This window comes from Triticum urartu, chromosome 2, assembly GCF_003073215.2.
Source record: "Triticum urartu cultivar G1812 chromosome 2, Tu2.1, whole genome shotgun sequence".
Lineage (NCBI taxonomy): Eukaryota > Viridiplantae > Streptophyta > Magnoliopsida > Poales > Poaceae > Triticum > Triticum urartu.
Window position 1 is genome coordinate 109027560 of NC_053023.1, and position 18546 is coordinate 109046105.

Here is an 18546-nt window from a genome sequence, read left to right on the forward strand (position 1 = left end):
GCAAATGGCCTTTTGTCATTTTTGCCATGATTAATGAGTGCATGTTATGCTCCTGAGCTCTACATGTGTTTTGATGAATGCATGCCATCTTTATAGGGGTGTATGACATGTATTTTTGTGATCTTTGTGGTGACTAGCACAAGCATGCAAAGTAGCTTACTCGATGATGCTGATTTCAGGGACTTAGAATTTCACAGTCCTTGCCCTGTCCTTATTTTTATGCCATATGTTCATGTTGTTTCCTAGTGATCCGTGCCTCTTTTGAGCATGATCAATAAGGATGTTTTGTAGATATTGTGGTGCTCTATCCATCCATGTCTTTGTTTGCATTTATGGAGCACCCTAGCTTGAGTCAATCGAGCTCTATTTTTGCTATAAAATTGTTCCTGGCAGATTGTTAACATGTTTAGCGATTTTGCCGAGCTTGTTGTTGTTGATCCGTGCATGCTATGTTGTTGTTCTTGCCATGTCTAGCTTCTATGCCATGTCTAATTGCTGGGTGTCTGCTTTGTTTATCATGCAATGCTTTGTAGTGAGTGCATCGAGCTCGTAAACATGCCTACTCGTTAACTGTTTTGCCATGCTCCAGTTTTTCACAAAGTCTGAATCTATTTATGTTTTTGCTATGTTCACATGCTTGCAATTGTATTTTCTGATCCCTTTTGGCTTATGGTCACTAAGGGTCTTTTGTTACATGATTTGAGTAGCTTCATGCCATGCCTTGCGTTGCCATGATATGTTCCTGTAGCATATAGTTATCGTGCTCTAAACATTGCTCCCTGATGATAAATTCCTGACATGTTACTTTCACAAAGTCTGAAACCTGTTATCTTTTGCACTTTTGCCATGTTTGTTTGAACCTACTAATGCGTGAATTAGTCGTAGCTCAGTGTTCATCTTTTGTCAAGAATCATGAGTGAATCCCTGCCATGTATTTTGTTGCTATGTTAGAGTGTTTTAGCTTGTTGTTCTTGATGCATTTAGTTGGCTACTTGCTGTTTATTGGAGACCGGTGCCATATTTGTTTTGCTTGCCATTTCCAAACCGTGGATCCGATTCCGGTGATCTTTATATCGATTTCGACCGAAATCACCTCCCCTTTTCAGTGGCACTCTTGGATTTCCAAAATGAGGCCAGGTTCAATATTTCCTTTCCAAATCATGCATATGCATCACATATCGCATCCCACATATCATGCCATGTTCATGTGTTGGTTGTTTACTATGTTGTGTGTTTCTTTCCGGTGTTGCTTCTTCGGGTTGGTTCCGATAATGTCGTGTCTGTGAGGACCCGTTCGTCTATGTCCGTTTGTCTTCTTCATGGACTCGTTCTTCTTCCTTGCGGGATTCCAGGCAAGATGACCATACAATCAAAATCACTTCTATCTTTGCTTGCTAGTTGCTCGCTCTTTTGCTATGCCTATGCTGCGATACTACCACTTACTTATCATACCTCCCACATTGTTAAGCCAAACCTCTAACCCACCTTGTCCTAGCAAACCGTTGTTTGGCTATGTTACCGCTTTGCTCAGCCCCTCTTATAGCGTTGTTAGTTGCAGGTGAAGATTGGAGTTTGTTCCTTGTTGGAACATGGATATTTTGTTGGGATATCACAATATCTCTTATTTAATTAATGCATCTATATACTTGGTAAAGGGTGGAAGGCTCGGCCTTATGCCTGGTGTTTTGTTCCACTCTTGTTGCCCTAGTTTCCATCATATCGGTGTTATGTTCCCGGATTTTGCATTCCTTACACGGTTGGGTTATAATGGGAAACCCTTGACAGTTCGCTTTGAATAAAACTCCTCCAGCAAGGCCCAACATTGTTTTTACCATTTGCCACCTAGTCTGTTTTTCCCTTGGGTTAGGCCAGCCCAAGGGTCATCTTTATTTTAAACCCCCGGGCCAGTGCTTCTCTAAGTGTTGGTCCAACCCAGAACACCGTGCGGGGCCGTCCCTTGGCAACTTGGGTTACGTTGGCTCCCGTACGCTTAGCTTATCCGGTGTGCCCTGAGAACGAGATATGTGCAGCTCCTATCGGGATTTGTCGGCACAGCGGGTGGTCTTGCTGGACTTGTTTTACCATTGTCGAGGATGTCTTGTAACCGGGATTCCGAGTCTGATCGGATTGTCTTGGGAGAAGGAATATCCTTCATTTACCGTGAGAGCTTGTGATGGGCTAAGTTGGGACACCCCTACAGGGATTTGAACTTTCGAAAGTCGTGCCCGTGGTTATGGGCAAATGGGAATTTGTTAATGTCCGGTTGTAGAAAACCTAAAGTTTACCTTAATTAAAATGCACCAACCGCGTGTGTAACCGTGATGGTCTCTTCTCGGCGGAGTCCGGGAAGTGAACATGGTGTTGGAGTAATGCTTGACGTAGGTTGTTCTAGGATCACTTCTTGATCATAGTTTCTCGATCGTGCTTTGCCTTCTCTTCTCGCTCTCTTTTGCGTATGTTAGCCACCATATATGCTAGTCGCTTGCTGCAGCTCCACCTCATACCTTTTACCCTTCCTATAAGCATAATAGTCTTGATCGCGAGGGTGTGAGATTGCTGAGTCCCCATGACTCACAGATACTTCCAAAACCAGTTTGCAGGTGCCGATGTTACCGAGCAGGTGGCGCAACCAAGCTCAAGGAGGAGCTCGATGAAGATCTTGACCTTTGTGTTGTTTCGTTCTAGTCGATCAGTAGTGGAGCCCAGTTGGGGTCGATCGGGGATCTGTGTACCATTTGGGGTAGTCTTCTTTTCTTTTGGTTCCGTAGTCCGACCTTGAGTGTATTTGGATGATGTAATGCTTTATTCATGTATTGTGTGAAGTGGCGATTGTAAGCCAACTATGTATCTCTTTCCCTTATGTATTACATGGGTTGTGTGAAGATTACCTCACTTGTGACATTGCTTTCAATGCGGTTATGCCTCTAAGTCGTGCTTCGACACGTGGGAGATATAGCCGCATCGAGGGCGTTACACTATGTGATGATATGGGGTCATGGAACTACAAACGATTGAAATTGGAATTTCATCAGAAGTTTTATCCTATGCATATTGTTCATCGTGATCGCAATTATATATATATATATTGACCTCGCGAAGGAGAAAGCAACGCTCAAGCTTGGGGGAGGCTTAAATCAATGTCATATTCATGCCCCAATCATGAGCTCCCAAGAGAGATGATTATTCAAAATTTATATGCTCGGCTTTCTGATAACAATCGCACCATGCTCGATACTTCTTGTGCTGGCTCTTTTATGATGAGGACTATTGAATTCAAATGGGATTTATTGGAAAGAATTAAATGCAACTCTAAAGATTGGGACCTCGACGAAGGTAAGGAGTCAGGTATGACACATAAGTTTGATTGTGTTTAATCTTTTATGGATACCTATGTTTTTCGTAAATTTAGCACTAAATATGGACTTGACTCTGAAATAGTAGCTTCTTTCTATGAATATTTTGCTACTTATGTTGATCTCCCCAAGGAGAAGTGGTTTAAATATCATCCTTCCATAGAAGTAAAAGTAGCTACACCTATTAAAGTTGAAGAAAAGATTATCACTTATAATGATCCTATTGTTCCTGCTTCTTATGTTGAGAAACCACCTTTCCCTGTTAGGATAAAGGATCATGCTAAAGCTTTGACTGTGGTTCCTAAAAGAAATATTAAAACTTATACACATCCTGAGCAAGTTAAAGTTGAACCTGATATTGCTATTGTTAAAGATCTCTTGTCTGATAATATTGATGGGCATGTTATTCATTTCCTTGATGAGACTGCTAGAATTGCTAAACCCTGTGCAAAAAATAAAAACCGACCTGTGGTAGGCATGCCTGTTATTTCTGTTAAAATAGGAGATCAATGTTATCATGGCTTATGTGATATGGGTGCTAGTGCTAGTGCAATACCTTACGCCTTATACAAAGAAATTATGCATGATATTGCACCCGCTGAGATAGAAGATATTGATGTCACAATTAAACTTGCCAATAGAGATACTATTTCACCAAAGGGAATTGTTAGAGATGTTGAAGTCTTGTGTGGGAAAACTAAATATCCTGCTGATTTTCTTGTTCTTAGTTCCCCACAAGATAGCTTTTGTGCCATTATATTTGGTAGACCCTTCTTGAACACTGTTAATGCTAAGATAGATTGCAAAAAGGATGTTGTTACTATCAGTTTAGATGATATGTCTCATGAATTTAATTTCTCTAAATTTAGTAGACAACACCGTAAAGAAGAATTACCTAGTAAGGATGAAATTATTGGTCTTGCTTCTATTGCTGTACCTCCTAGTGATCCTTTAGAACAATATTTGCTAGACCATGAAAATGATATGTTTATGAATGAAAGAAGGGAAATAGATGAAGTATTCTTTAAACAGGTTCCTATTATGAAACACAATTTGCCTGTTGAAATCCTAGGGGATCCTCCTCCACCCAAGGGTGATCCCGTGTTTGAGCTTAAACCGTTACCCGATACTCTTAAATATGCTTATCTTGATGAGAAAAAGATATATCATATTATTATTAGTGCTAACCTTTCAGAGAATGAGGAAGAGAGATTATTGAAAACTCTGAAGAAGCACCGTGCTGCTATTGGGTATACTCTTGATGATCTTAAGGGCATTAGTCCCACTCTATGTCAACATAAAATAAATTTGGAAGAAGATGCTAAACCAGTTTGTGATCATCAACGACGGCTGAATCCTAAAATGAAAGAAGTGGTAAGAAAGGAAATACTAAAGCTCCTTGAGGCAGGTATAATCTATCCCGTTGCTGATAGTCAGTGGGTAAGTCCTGTCCATTGTGTCCCTAAGAAGGGAGGTATTACTGTCGTTCCTAATGATAAAGATGAATTGATTCCTCAAAGAATTATTACAGGTTATAGGATGGTAATTGATTTCTGCAAATTAAATAAGGCCACTAAAAAGGATCATTACCCCTTACCTTTTATCGATCGAATACTAGAAAGATTATCCAAACATACACATTTTTTCTTTCTAGATGGTTATTCTGGTTTCTCTCAAATACCTGTGTCAGCCAAGGATCAATCAAAGACTACTTTTACTTGCCCTTTTGGTACTTTTTCTTATAGATATATGCCTTTTGGTTTATGTAATGCACCTGCTACCTTTCAAAGATGCATGATGGCTATATTCTCTAGCTTCTGTGAAAAGATTTGTGAGGTTTTCATGGACAATTTCTCCGTCTATGGATCTTCTTTTGATGATTGCTTGAGCAAACTTGATCGAGTTTTTGCAGAGATGTGAAGAAACTAATCTTGTCTTGAATTGTGAAAAGTGCCACTTCCTGGTTAATGAAGGTATTGTCTTGGGGCATAAAGTTTCTGAAAGAGGTATTGAAGTTGATAAAGCCAAGGTTGATGCTATTGAAAAGATGCCATGCCCCAAGGACATCAAAGGTATAAGAAGTTTCCTTGGTCACGCCGGATTTTATAGGAGGTTCATTAAGGACTTCTCGAAAATTTCTCGGCCTCTGACTAATTTATTACAAAAATATATACCATTTGTCTTTGATGATGATTGTGTAGAAACATTTGAAATACTTAAGAAAGCATTGATCTCTGCACCTATTGTTCAGCCACCTGATTGGAATTTACCCTTTGAAATTATGTTTGATGCTAGTGATTATGCTGTAGGTGATGTTCTAGGGCAAAGAGTTGATAAGAAATTAAACGTTATTCAATATGCTAGTAAAACCCTAGACAATGCTCAAAGAAATTATGCTACCACTGAAAAAGAATTCTTAGCAGTTGTATTTGCTTGTGATAAGTTCAGACCTTATATTGTTGACTCTAAAGTAACTATTCACACTGATCATGCTGCTATTAAATATCTTATGGAAAAGAAAGATGTTAAACCTAGACTTATTAGATGGGTTCTCTTGCTACAAGAATTTGACTTACATATTGTTGATAGAAAGGGAGCTGAGAATCCCATTGCAGACAACTTGTCTAGGTTAGAAAATGTGCTTGATGACCCACTACCTATTGATGATAGCTTTCCTAATGAGCAATTAAATGTCATAAATGCTTCTCATACTGCTCCATGGTATGCCGATTGTGCTAATTACATTTATGCCAAATTCATACCACCTAGTTTCACATATCAGCAAAAGAAAAAGTTCTTCTATGATTTGAGGCATTACTTTTGGGATGACCCACATCTTTATAAAGGAGTAGATGGTGTTATTAGACGTTGTGTACCTGAGCATGAACAGGAACAGATCCTACGCAAGTGTCACTCCGAAGCTTATGGAGGACACCATGCTGGAGATAGAACTGCACATAAGGTATTGCAATCTTGTTTTTATTGGCCTACTCTCTTCAAGAATGCACGTAAGTTTGTCTTATCTTGTGATGAATGTCAAAGAATAGGTAATATTAGTAGACGTCAAGAAATGCCTATGAACTATTCACTCGTTATCGAACCATTTGATGTTTGGGGCTTTGACTATATGGGACCTTTTCCTGCCTCTAATGGATATACACATATTTTAGTTGCTGTTGATTACGTTACTAAGTGGGTAGAAGCTATTCCAACTAGTAGTGCTGATCATAACACTTCTATTAAAATGCTTAAAGAAGTTATTTTTCCAAGATTTGGAGTCCCTAGATATTTAATGACTAATGGTGGTTCACATTTTATTCATGGTGCTTTCCGTAAAATGCTTGCTAAGTATGATGTTAATCGTAGAATTGCATCCCCTCATCACCCTCAGTCTAGTGGTCAAGTAGAATTGAGTAATAGAGAGCTAAAATTAATTTTGCAAAAGACTGTCAATAGGTCTAGAAAGAATTGGTCCAAGAAACTTGATGATGCATTATGGGCCTATAGAACTGCATATAAAAATCCTATGGGTATGTCTCCTTATAAAATGGTTTATGGAAAAGCATGTCACTTACCTCTCAAACTAGAACACAAGGCATATTGGGCTATTAAAGAGCTCAATTATGTTTTTTAAACTTGCTGATGAGAAGAGGTTATTTGATATTAGCTCACTTGATGAATGGAGAACCCAAGCCTACGAAAATGCCAAGTTGTTTAAAGAAAAAGTTAAAAGATGGCATGATAAAAGGATACAAAAGCGTGAGTTTAATGTAGGTGATTATGTATTGCTATACAACTCTCGTTTAAGATTTTTTGCAGGAAAACTTCTCTCTAAATGGGAAGGTCCTTACGTTATCGAGGAGGTCTATCGTTCCGGTGCCATAAAAATCAACAACTTCGAAGGCACAAATCCGAAGGGTGGTGAACGGTCAAAGAATCAAACATTATATCTCAGGTAATCCCATAAATGTTGAAACCAATGTTATTGAAACCGTAACCCCGGAGGAATACATAAGGGACACTTTCCGGAACGTTTCAGACTCCGAAAAGGAATAGGTATGTGGTACGGTAAGTAAACCGACTCCAAAACAGTTTTTAAGGCAATATTTCTCCGTTTTGGAATATTTAGAAAAATAGAAAAATAAGAAGCAGTCCGGGAAGTACACGAGGCCTCCACGAGGGTGGAGGGCGCGCCCTACCCTACTGGGCGCGCCCCCCTACCTCGTGGGCACCTCGTGCACTCTCCAGACTCCGTTTTCATACACGGCACGTATTTTGGTCGGTAAAAATTCATTATATAATCTCCCGGGGGTTTTGACTCCCGTATCACACAATTATCCTCTGTTTGTGTTTCGAGCTGTTGCTGCTGCAGATTAGAGCAAGATGTCTTCGCAAGAATCAGTCAGGGAGAGCCGGGTGTCTCATCCGGCACCGAGATCAATGACAAACAACAATGTTGACCTCTTTGGGCCAGCAACAGAGGAAGAGATGGAGGCTGATTTGAAGAGGATAGATGGCATGGAAGCGGATCAAGAAGTCACTTCCCGCTTTCGAGCTGGATTCACAATGGGAGAACTGCAGAGCTCGGCTATTCCAAACTCGGTTATCCCTTCCAATGTTAGATTTCTTTCTTATGAGAATATGAAAAAGAGTGTCACTGGTTCTCCCACAGCTATGCAGCACCCTTGGGTGCAGGGAGCTTTGATTGTTACTGGAAAACTCTGAAAGAAAATAATGGACCTCAAGTAGCAAGTCAATAAGCTCGAGGAGGAGAATCGTATCCTGAGGGGCATCATCGCCAAGAATATCACATCACCATCCCTGAAAAGAGAGACATAATCACACTGGTATGGGCACTCCCCTTGGCAACTACCAAGCTTGGGGGAGTGCCCCGGTATCGTATCACCATCACTTTTATCTTTACCGTTTTTCTTAGTTCGATCCTTTTGATAATATCTTGATCTAGTAGAATAAACTTTTAGTATGATCTAGTTGTGAGTTTTGCTTTATGATCCTTCTATATAATAGAGTCCGTGAGCTATATATAATAAAGATTAGTGTTGAGTCAAGGGTTTGATTATTTTGCCATGAGCCTAAGTGAATAAAAGAAAAGAGAAAGAATAAAAAAGGAAACAAAGAGATCATATGGATCTTATGGGGAGTAATGAGCTCACATAGAAAAAGTATGATGAATAAAAGTTGTTGAGAGTTGACAAACAAAGTTTTGGTCATCGTTGCAATTAATAGGAAGTAATAAAGAAAGAGAGGTCTTCACATATAAATATACTATCTTGGACATCTTTTATGATTGTGAGCACTCATTAAAATATGACATGCTAAAGAGTTGACGTTGGACAAGGAAGACAACGTAATGGGTTATGTTTTCTTACATCTGAGATAAATTATATTGTCATGGATCATCCAACATGGTTGAGCTTGCCTTTCCCCCTCATGCTAGCCAAATTCATCGCACCAAGTAGAGATACTACTTGTGCTTCCAAATACCCTTAAACCAGTTTTGCCATGAGAGTCCACCATACCTACCTATGGATTGAGTAAGATCCTCCAAGTAAGTTGTCATCGGTGCAAGCAATAAAAATTGCTCTCTAAATATTTATGACTTATTAGTGTAGGAGAAAATAAGCTTTATACGATCGTGTGATATGGAAGAAATAAAAGCGACGGACTGCATAATAAAGGTCCATATCACAAGTGGCAATATAAAGTGACGTTCTTTCGCATTAAGATTTTGTGCATCCAACCATAAAAGCGCATGACAACCTCTTCTTCCCTCTGCGAAGGGCCTATCTTTTTCTTTTATCTCCTACCTTGCATAAGAGTCATGGTGATCTTCACCCTTCCATTTTACATTTTATCCTTTGGCAAGCACAGTATGCTGGAAAGATCCTGGTATATATGGCTAATTGGATGTGAGCTTTCATGAACTATTATTGTTGACATTACCCTTGAGGTAAAACATTGATAGGCAAAACTATAAGCCCCTATCTTTCTCTGTGTCCGATTAAAACTCCATACCCATAAGTATTGCATGAGTGTCAGCAATTGTGAAAGACTATATGATAGTTGAGTATGTGGACTTGCTGAAAAGCTCTTATATATTGACTCTTTCCTATGTTATGATAAATTGCAATTGCTCCAATGACTGAGATTATAGTTTGTTAGTTTTCAATCAAGTTTACGATTCATACTCGAAATTGTGATTGAATTATTACTCTAGCATAAGAAATCATATGACAAGAATTATGTAAGTTGTTGTTCTAAGAATGATCATGATGCCCTCATGTCCGTATTTTACTTTTATCGACACCTCTATCTCCAAACATGTGGACATATTTTTCGATTTCGGCTTTCGCTTGAGGACAAGCGAGGTCTAAGCTTGGGGGAGTTGATATGTCCATTTTGCATCATGCTTTTATATCGATATTTATTGCATTATGGGCTGTTATTACACATTATGTCACAATACTTATGCATATTCTCTCTTATTTTACAAGGTTTACATAAAGAGGGAGAATGCCAGCAGCTGGGATTCTGGGCTGGAAAAGGAGCAAATATTAGAGACCTATTCTGCACAGCTCCAAAAGTCCTGAAACTTCACGGATGACATTTTCAGAATATATAAAAAATACTGAGTGCAAAAAGTTCAGCAGGGGGCCACACCCTGCCCACGAGGGTGGGGGCACGCCCTACCCCCTGGGCGCACCCCCTACCTCGTGGGCCCCCTGATGGCCCTCCGATGGCCATCTTCTGCTATATGGAGTCTTTCGATGAGGAAAAAATCATAAGCCATCTCCTCGGACGAAACTCCACAGCCACGAGGCGGAACCTTGGCGGAACCAATCTAGGGCTCTGGAGGAGCTGTTCTGCCAGGGAAACTTCCCTCCGGGAGGGGGAAATCATCGCCATCGTCATCACCAACGCTCCTCTCACCGGGAGAGGTCAATCTCCACCAACATCTTCACCAGCACCATCTCCTCTCAAAATCCTAGTTCATCTGTTGTATCCAATTCTTGTCTCCAAGTCCGGGATTGGTACTAGTAGGTTGCTAGTAGTGTTAATTACTCCTTGTAGTTAATGCTAGTTGGTTTATTTGGTGGAAGATCATATGTCCATATCCTATATGCATATTAATACCCCTGTGATTGTGAAAATGAATATGCTTTGTGAGTAGTTAAGTTTGTTCCTGAGGACATGGGAGAAGTCTTGCTATTAGTAGTCATGTGAATTTGGTATTCGTTCGATATTTTGATGAGATGTATGTTGTCTCTCCTCTAGTGGTGTTATGTGAACGTCGACTACATGACACTTCACCATTATTTGGGCCTAGAGGAAGGCATTGGGAAGTAATAAGTAGATGATGGGTTGCTAGAGTGACAGAAGCTTAAACCCTGGTTTATGCGTTGCTTCGTAAGGGGCTGATTTGGATCCATATGTTTCATGCTATGGTTAAGTTTACCTTAATACTTTTGTTGTAGTTGCGGATGCTTGCAATAGAGGTTAATCATAAGTGGGATGCTTGTCCAAGTAAGGATAGTACCCAAGCACCGGTCCACCCACATACCAAATTATCAAAGTACCGAACACGAATCATATGAACGTGATGAAAACTAGCTTGACGATATTCCCATGTGTCCTCGGGAGCGCTTTTCTCTATATAAGATTTTGTCTAGGCTTGTCCTTTGCTACAAATAGGATTGGGCCACCTTGCTGCACTTTATTTACTTTTGTTACTTGTTGCTCGTTACAAATTATGCTATCACAAAAACTATTTGTTACCACTTATTTCAGTACTTGCAGAGAATACCTTGCTGGAAACCGCTTATCATTTCCGTCTACTCCTCGTTGGGTTCGACACTCTTACTTATCGAAAGGACTACGATAGATCCCCTATACTTGTGGGTCATCAATCCCCTATACTTGTGGGTTATCACACACCCACTTAGTTTCTTTTGATGAGCTTTCATATATTTATAGCTCTAGTGCATCCGTTGCATGGCAATCCCTACTCCTCGCATTGACATCAATTGATGGGCATCTCCATAGCCCGTTGATTAGCCATGCCAATGAGAGACTTTCTTCTTTTTTGTCTTCTCACATAACCCCTATCATCATACTCTATTCCACCCATAGTGCTATGTCCATGGCTTGCGCTTATGTATTGTGTAAGGGTTGAAAAGGTTGAAGTGCGTTAAAAAGTATGAACCAATTGCTCGGCTTGTCATCGGGGTTGTGCATGATGGGAGCATTTTGTGTGACAAAAATGAAGCATGGCCAAATGATCCACTTGGCTACATCCACCCCTTATCCAGCTAAAGGATTTTTTTTCTTTTTTCCATTGATCATTATATGATTTTGTAGGGATAAGCTTTCTTTGGCTATGTTATTTTGATAAGACATAATTGCTTGGTTAGTATGCTTCAAGTATTATTATTTTTATGTCAATATTAAACTTTTGTCTTGAATCTTATGGATCTGAATATTCTTGCCACAATAAAGAAGATTATATTGATGATTATGTTAGGTAGCATTCCACATCAAAAATTCTGTTTTTATCATTTACCTACTCGAGGACGAGAAGGAATTAAGCTTGGGGATGCTTGATACGTCTCCAATGTATCTATAATTTTTGATTGTTCCATGCTATTATATTATCAACCTTGGATGTTTTATATGCATCTATATGCTATTTTATATGATTTTTGGGAGTAACCTATTAAACTAGAGCCCAGTGCTAGTTTCTGTTTTTCCTTGTTTTTGAGCTTTACGGAAAAGGAAAATCAAACGGAGTCCAATTGACCTGAAACTTCACGGAACTTATTTTTGGACCAGAAGAAGGCCATGGAGTAAAAGAGTTGGGCCAGAAGAGTCCTGTGTTGCCCACGAGGGTGGGGGCACGCCCACCCCCCTGGGCGCGCCTCCTTGCCTCGTGGACAGCCCGGAGACCCCCCTAACTTGTTCCCGACGCCAATACCTCTCATATATACCCAAATTTCCAGAAAGAAACCTAGATCGGGAGTTCCACCGCGAGAAGCCTCCGTAGCCACCGAAAACTAATCTAGACCCGTTCTGGTACCCTGCTGGAGGGGGGAATCCCTCTCCGGTGGCCATCTTCATCATCCCGGCGCTCTCCATGACGAGGAGGGAGTAGTTCACCCTCAGGGCTGAGGGTATGTACCAGTAGCTATGTGTTTGATCTCTCGCTCGTGTTCTTGAGTCGGCACGATCTTGATGTATCGCGAGCATTGCTATTATATTTGGATCTTATGATGTTTCTCCCCCTCTACTCTCTTGTGATGAATTTAGTTTTCCCTTTGAAGTTATCTTATCGGATTGAGTCTTTAAGGATTTGAGAACACATGATGCATGTCTTTCATGTGCTTATCTGTGGTGATAATGGGATATCACGTGATCCACTTGATGTATGTTTTGGTGAACAACTTGCGAGTTCCGTGACCTCGTGAACTTATGCATAGGGGTTGGCACACGTTTTCATCTTGACTCTCTGGTAGCAACTTTGGGGCACTCTTTGAAGTTCTTTGTGTTTGTTGAATAGATGAATCTGAAATTGTGTCATGCATATCGTATAATCATACCCACGGATACTTGAGGTGACATTGGAGTGTCTAGGTGACATTAGGGTTTTGTTTGATTTGTGTCTTAATGTGTTATTCTAGTACGAACTCTATGATAGATTGAACGGAAAGAATAGCTTCGTGTTATTTTACTACGGACTCTTGAATAGATCGATCAGAAAGAATAACTTTGAGGTGGTTTCGTACCCTACAATAATCTCTTCGTTTGTTCTCCGCTATTAGTGACTTTGGAGTGACTCTTTGTTGCATGTTGAGGGATGGTTATATGATCCAATTATCTTATTATTGTTGAGAGAACTTGCACTAGTGAAAGTATGAACCCTAGGCCTTGTTTCAACGCATTGCAATACCATTTTCGCTCACTTTTATCATTAGTTACCTTGCTGTTTTTATATTTGCAGATTACAAAAACCTATATCTACCATCCATAGTGCACTTGTATCACCATCTCATCGTCGAACTAGTGCACCTATACAATTTACCATTCTATTGGGTGTGTTGGGGACACAAGTGACTCTTTGTTATTTGGTTGTAGGGTTGTTTGAGAGAGACCATCTTCATTCTACGCCTCCCACAGATTGATAAACCTTAGGTCATCCACTTGAGGGAAATTTTCTACTGTCCTACAAACCTCTGCACTTGGAGGCCCAACAACGTCTACAATAAGAAGGTTGTGTTGTAGAAATCAACTTGTTCTCGACGCCAAAACCTCTTATATATATAGAAACCTCCAAAAATTAACCTAGATTGGAAGTTCCACCGCCGCAAGCCTCTGTAGCCACCGAAAACCAATCTAGACCCGTTCCAGCACCCTGCCGGAGGGGGTCCCTCTTTGGTGGCCATCTTCATCATCCCGGTGCTCTCCATGACGAGGAGGGAGTATTCCACCCTCGGGGTTGAGGGTATGTACCAGCAGCTATGTGTTTGATCTCTCTCTCTCTCTCGTGTTCTTGAGTCGGCACGATCTTGATGTATCGCGAGCTTTGATATTATAGTTGGATCTTATGATGTTTCTCCCCCTCTACTCTCTTGTGATGAATTGAGTATTCCCTTTGAAGTTGTCTTATCGGATTGACTCTTTAAGGATTTGAGAACACTTGATGTATGTCTTGCACGTGCTTATCTGTGGTGACAATGGGATATCATGTGATCCACTTGATGTATGTTTTGGTGATCAACTTGTGAGTTCCGTGACCTCGTGAACTTATGCATAGGGGTTGGCACATGTTTTCGTCTTGACTCTCCGGTAGAAACTTTGGGGCACTCTTTGAAGTTCTTTGTGTTGGTTGAATAGATGAATCTGAGATTGTGTGTTGTATATCATATAATCATACCCACGGATACTTGAGGTGACATTGGAGTATCTAGGTGACATAAGTTTTTTGGTTAATTTGCGTCTTAAGGTGTTATTTTACTACGAACTCTAGGGCTGTTTGTGACACTTATAGGAATAGCCCAACAGATTGATCGGAAAGAATAACTTTGAGGTGGTTTCGTACCCTACAATAATCTCTTCGTTTGTTCTCCTCTATTAGTGACTTTGGAGTGACTCTTTGTTGCAGGTTGAGGGATTATTATATGATCCAATTATGTTATTATTGTTGAGAGAACTTTCACTAGTGAAAGTATGGACCCTAGGCCTTGTGTCCTAGCATTGCAACACCGTTTGTGCTCAGTTTTATCATTAGTTACCTTGCTGTTTTTATATTTTCAGATTACAAAAACCTTTGTCTACCATCCATATTGCACTTGTATCACCATCTCTTCGCCGAACTACTGCACCTATACAATTTACCATTGTATTGGGTGTGTTGGGGACACAAGAGACTCTTTGTTATTTGGTTGCAGGGTTGTTTGAGAGAGACCATCTTCATCCTATGCCTCCCACAGATTGATAAACCTTAGGTCATCCACTTGAGGGAAATTTGCTACTGTCCTACAAACCTGTGCAATTGGAGTCCCAACAACGTCTACAAGAAGAAGGTTGTGTAGTAGACATCAAGTAGCAACAGGTGTTGCCTAGATGGTGGCTTCGGGCTGACTGATGTATTACTTTGTATGGTGTTTGTGAATACTTAATAAAATGGTTGCATACATCGTCCAAATGCAGAGGCCGGGGGTTTATCCTCCTTTAAAAAAACCCGGATACCTCAAATCCATACTATTATATGCAACATAAACCTAATCTCAAGCGGAGCTTGTCCGGCTCCGCCGTGTTCATATCCGGCGACCGGTGCGTCCCTCAGAGTGTTGGTCCGGTCGCCAGCGAGGTAGAGTAAGACATGGAACACGGCCCGGCTCACGGGACTCAAGGCATCGTTGTATCCCATTCCCTACTCTTCAGACGAGCCCGGAAGCCTGACAGTGCCGGTGGACGTCAGATCGATGATGGATCCGTCCTGGGAGGAGCCGGCGACATCCACCATGATGCGGTTGCGACGCCCGGACTGGTGCACCATACGGGGCAGCAAAGAATGCGACTCTGCCTACCCTCCACCACCGCGAGGGCTGCTTCCGCCCCCGCGCCCATTGCCTTGCATGCCGGGCATGCCACACCATGTTTGCGTCAGGCGACGCCCATGCGTTCACCTCCTTCTCGGCGCACCAACTAAGGGGTTGCATGCCTGTCACCGCATTCGGATGCCAAACGGACTGCACCACCTTCGGTGAGGCAGCGGTGAGACACCTCATGGTGGATCCATGCGCCATTTGGGCTGACGCAATGGATTCTCGCCAAGAGGACTCTGAGCGCAGCCGTCGGGCGGCCTCCTCCCAGGAGTTATGGAGTGCAAGTCGGACGGTCATCTCCTCCTTGAGGCCTCGTGGGATGATCTCAGGGTCGACGGATCTGGAGGTGTAGGCCTCAGATCCGGTTTTCGCCATGTCGAAGAAGGTCGGCGATCACTGGACGGGTGGTTGAGTGGCAGAGTGGAGTGGCTAGGGTTTGCTCCACGGAGCATATGGGGACGAAAATATGTGGGGTCGGGTGAGACAACGTGGATCGAGTCCGACATAGCAGACGCACCCAACCGCGTCCGAGCCTCCCCATATCTGCCCCATATTTGGGCTGGATATGAGGGGTCCCGGTCAGCCCGGGCAGTTGAGGCCGGTTTGAGGCGCCTGTATGGGTCGGGTTTTTTGTCCGGTCAGTCATCGGGCCGTCCGCCCGGGTGTATGTGGGGGGGTTGAGACGCCCGACTGTAGATGCTCTTACTAAATGCCTTTATGAGAGCATGGTTAATAGTATAGTTGGCTGCTCGCTATATGTTCTTGTCATATCATCTAAGGGCCTCTTTGATTCGCTGGATTGGAAAGACATAGGAATAGGAAAACCGTAGGATTGAAATGACATGGCCATTGTATTCCTACAAGATTTGAGTTTTTTTGATTGTGTCACAGGAAAAACAAAGAATTTCTTCCAAGACGTTCAAGTGGATGCTAAAATTCCTATAAAATGTAGTACAAATGAATCCTTAGGGAAAAAATCCTATAGAATTCAATTCTACGAATCAAACGACTAACATAGGAAAAATTCCTAAGGATTGTAATCCTTCAGAAATTCTATGAAAATCCTTTCAATCAAAGAGGCCCTAAAGTTAATTTTATAGTCAACACATATAATAGTTGGCTATCAATATATGTTATTGTGACCCACCTTGCATTCTCATGAAGTTTCTAGGAGCACGTGATGCAACTGAGTGTTACTCTATAGTCCACTTCTTTTCTCTCTTCTCTTCTTTTTCTTCCAACTCAGCAAAATATATTATTTAAATCATTATCACTCGCTTACATCATCTTATTACATTACTCTAAGCTTTTACCTGAGAAACTTGTTAAGTAAATTCTTTTGCACAATAAGTATGTAAGCTCAAAATTGTGTCCTAGGGATATTGAAAACCAAGGACTCGTATTTTTGGGTAGATCTGATGGTGGCACAAAATATCTTCTCCGCTTTAGATCCATCCTTCGCGATAAGGGATGGATCTCGGATTTGTTCCTGGGAGGACACATGGCTGAAAAGTGTCCCTCTCCGAAACAGTATCCAGCCTTACACCGCAAGAGTTCATGACAAGGATGATAAACTTGTACATATGGTTTATTGTGTTTGTTTATATTATATAGTTGTAAAATATTTCATAAATATAATCAATATAACAGAATGTAAATTCTCATGCATGCTGAGGTAGGCATTGTCCTATGCATGATACCATGCACCTTGTTGTGGGAATGGTTTTAATATATTTCAATGATATTTGGTTGTATGAAACATTATTATTTGAAATAATAATATGAGTACTAAAACTGAAACTACATTGGATTTATTGTGTTTGATTATTGTATAGTAATAAAATATTAAATAAATATGTTTAACATAATAAAAAGGAATTATCATGCATGTTGAGTTGGACATTTTTTTACATGGTTGCATGTTTTCTCATGCATGTTGCATACTGAGTGTATACTCAGATGTCATGCTTGTATATTGAAAAGAAATATGTTAGTGAAAGCGAGCTATTTAGGTATAGAAGATAGGTATGGGTGGCTCTAGACTACAATAGGAATGGGCAGTGGTGGCGGATCCCGCGTAGAGCGACTAGGGGTAGGTAGGAGAGTCAAAGTGAAGCTTTTGTGTGTAGAGATAAATGGGTGTTTAGATTTCTTTGCCCCGCATACACGCGGCTAGAAATTATCTGTGCATTCTCTTAGGCCCTAGAACTTGTATTGCCTGACCATTCGATCTTCATCTATAACGTATTTGTGCCTTCAAATCTTTGAACCTTACATATCCGTTTCGCCAAATCTCAAATTAGAGGCGCCGTGAATTCCGACCCTTACCGGCGGGAGGGCTCTGTTTTTTCTTTAGTTTTAGTTTTTCTAGGGTTTCTGTCCTGCTAGATGCGATACGACGACAGTTTTTTGTAGATGAAATAAGATCTTCCCCGCCTAGCCCCCATTCCGGTGATGACTCTAGCATCGTCGGAGGGAGTGTAAAGGTTTGTTTCCGGCGGATCTCGTGGGATGCAGTTGTCGTTTGTCTTTAATGGATCCACGTGGATCCGATCTCCGTTTGTTGTGTTCGCGTGTCTATAGGTTGGGTCCTTTCGATCTATGCGTCTCTTCATCGACGACGGTTACTGTTCTGATGCGCCGGTCCTATGGGTCCTCGGGATGAGGATTTTTTGACTGCCTACTACAACAAGGTTTGTCCGGCTCCGATGAAAGAGGGGCGATGATGGCGGCGCGCCTTCGGCTCACTCCAGTGCTTGTAGTCGTTGCTGGGTGGTCTACAGACTTGGATGTATTTTTAACTTCTGGTATTCTTTGTATTACCTTGGAAGTTGATGAATAGATCAGATGTTTCCATCACACACAAAAAATCCATTTCGGCAAACCTCAAATTATGAATCCCTTACTTTCAGCCGAGCTTAGTGCAGGCCAAACTTATGACCCACCAATCCTTTTGGCAAAACTAAAAAAGCATATATATTAAAATATACTTCTTATGGTGGAATGTATTTTTTTTGTTTGGTTAGCAATTTTGTAGAACTACCTCCTCTACAGATGCTTGACCCCCCCCC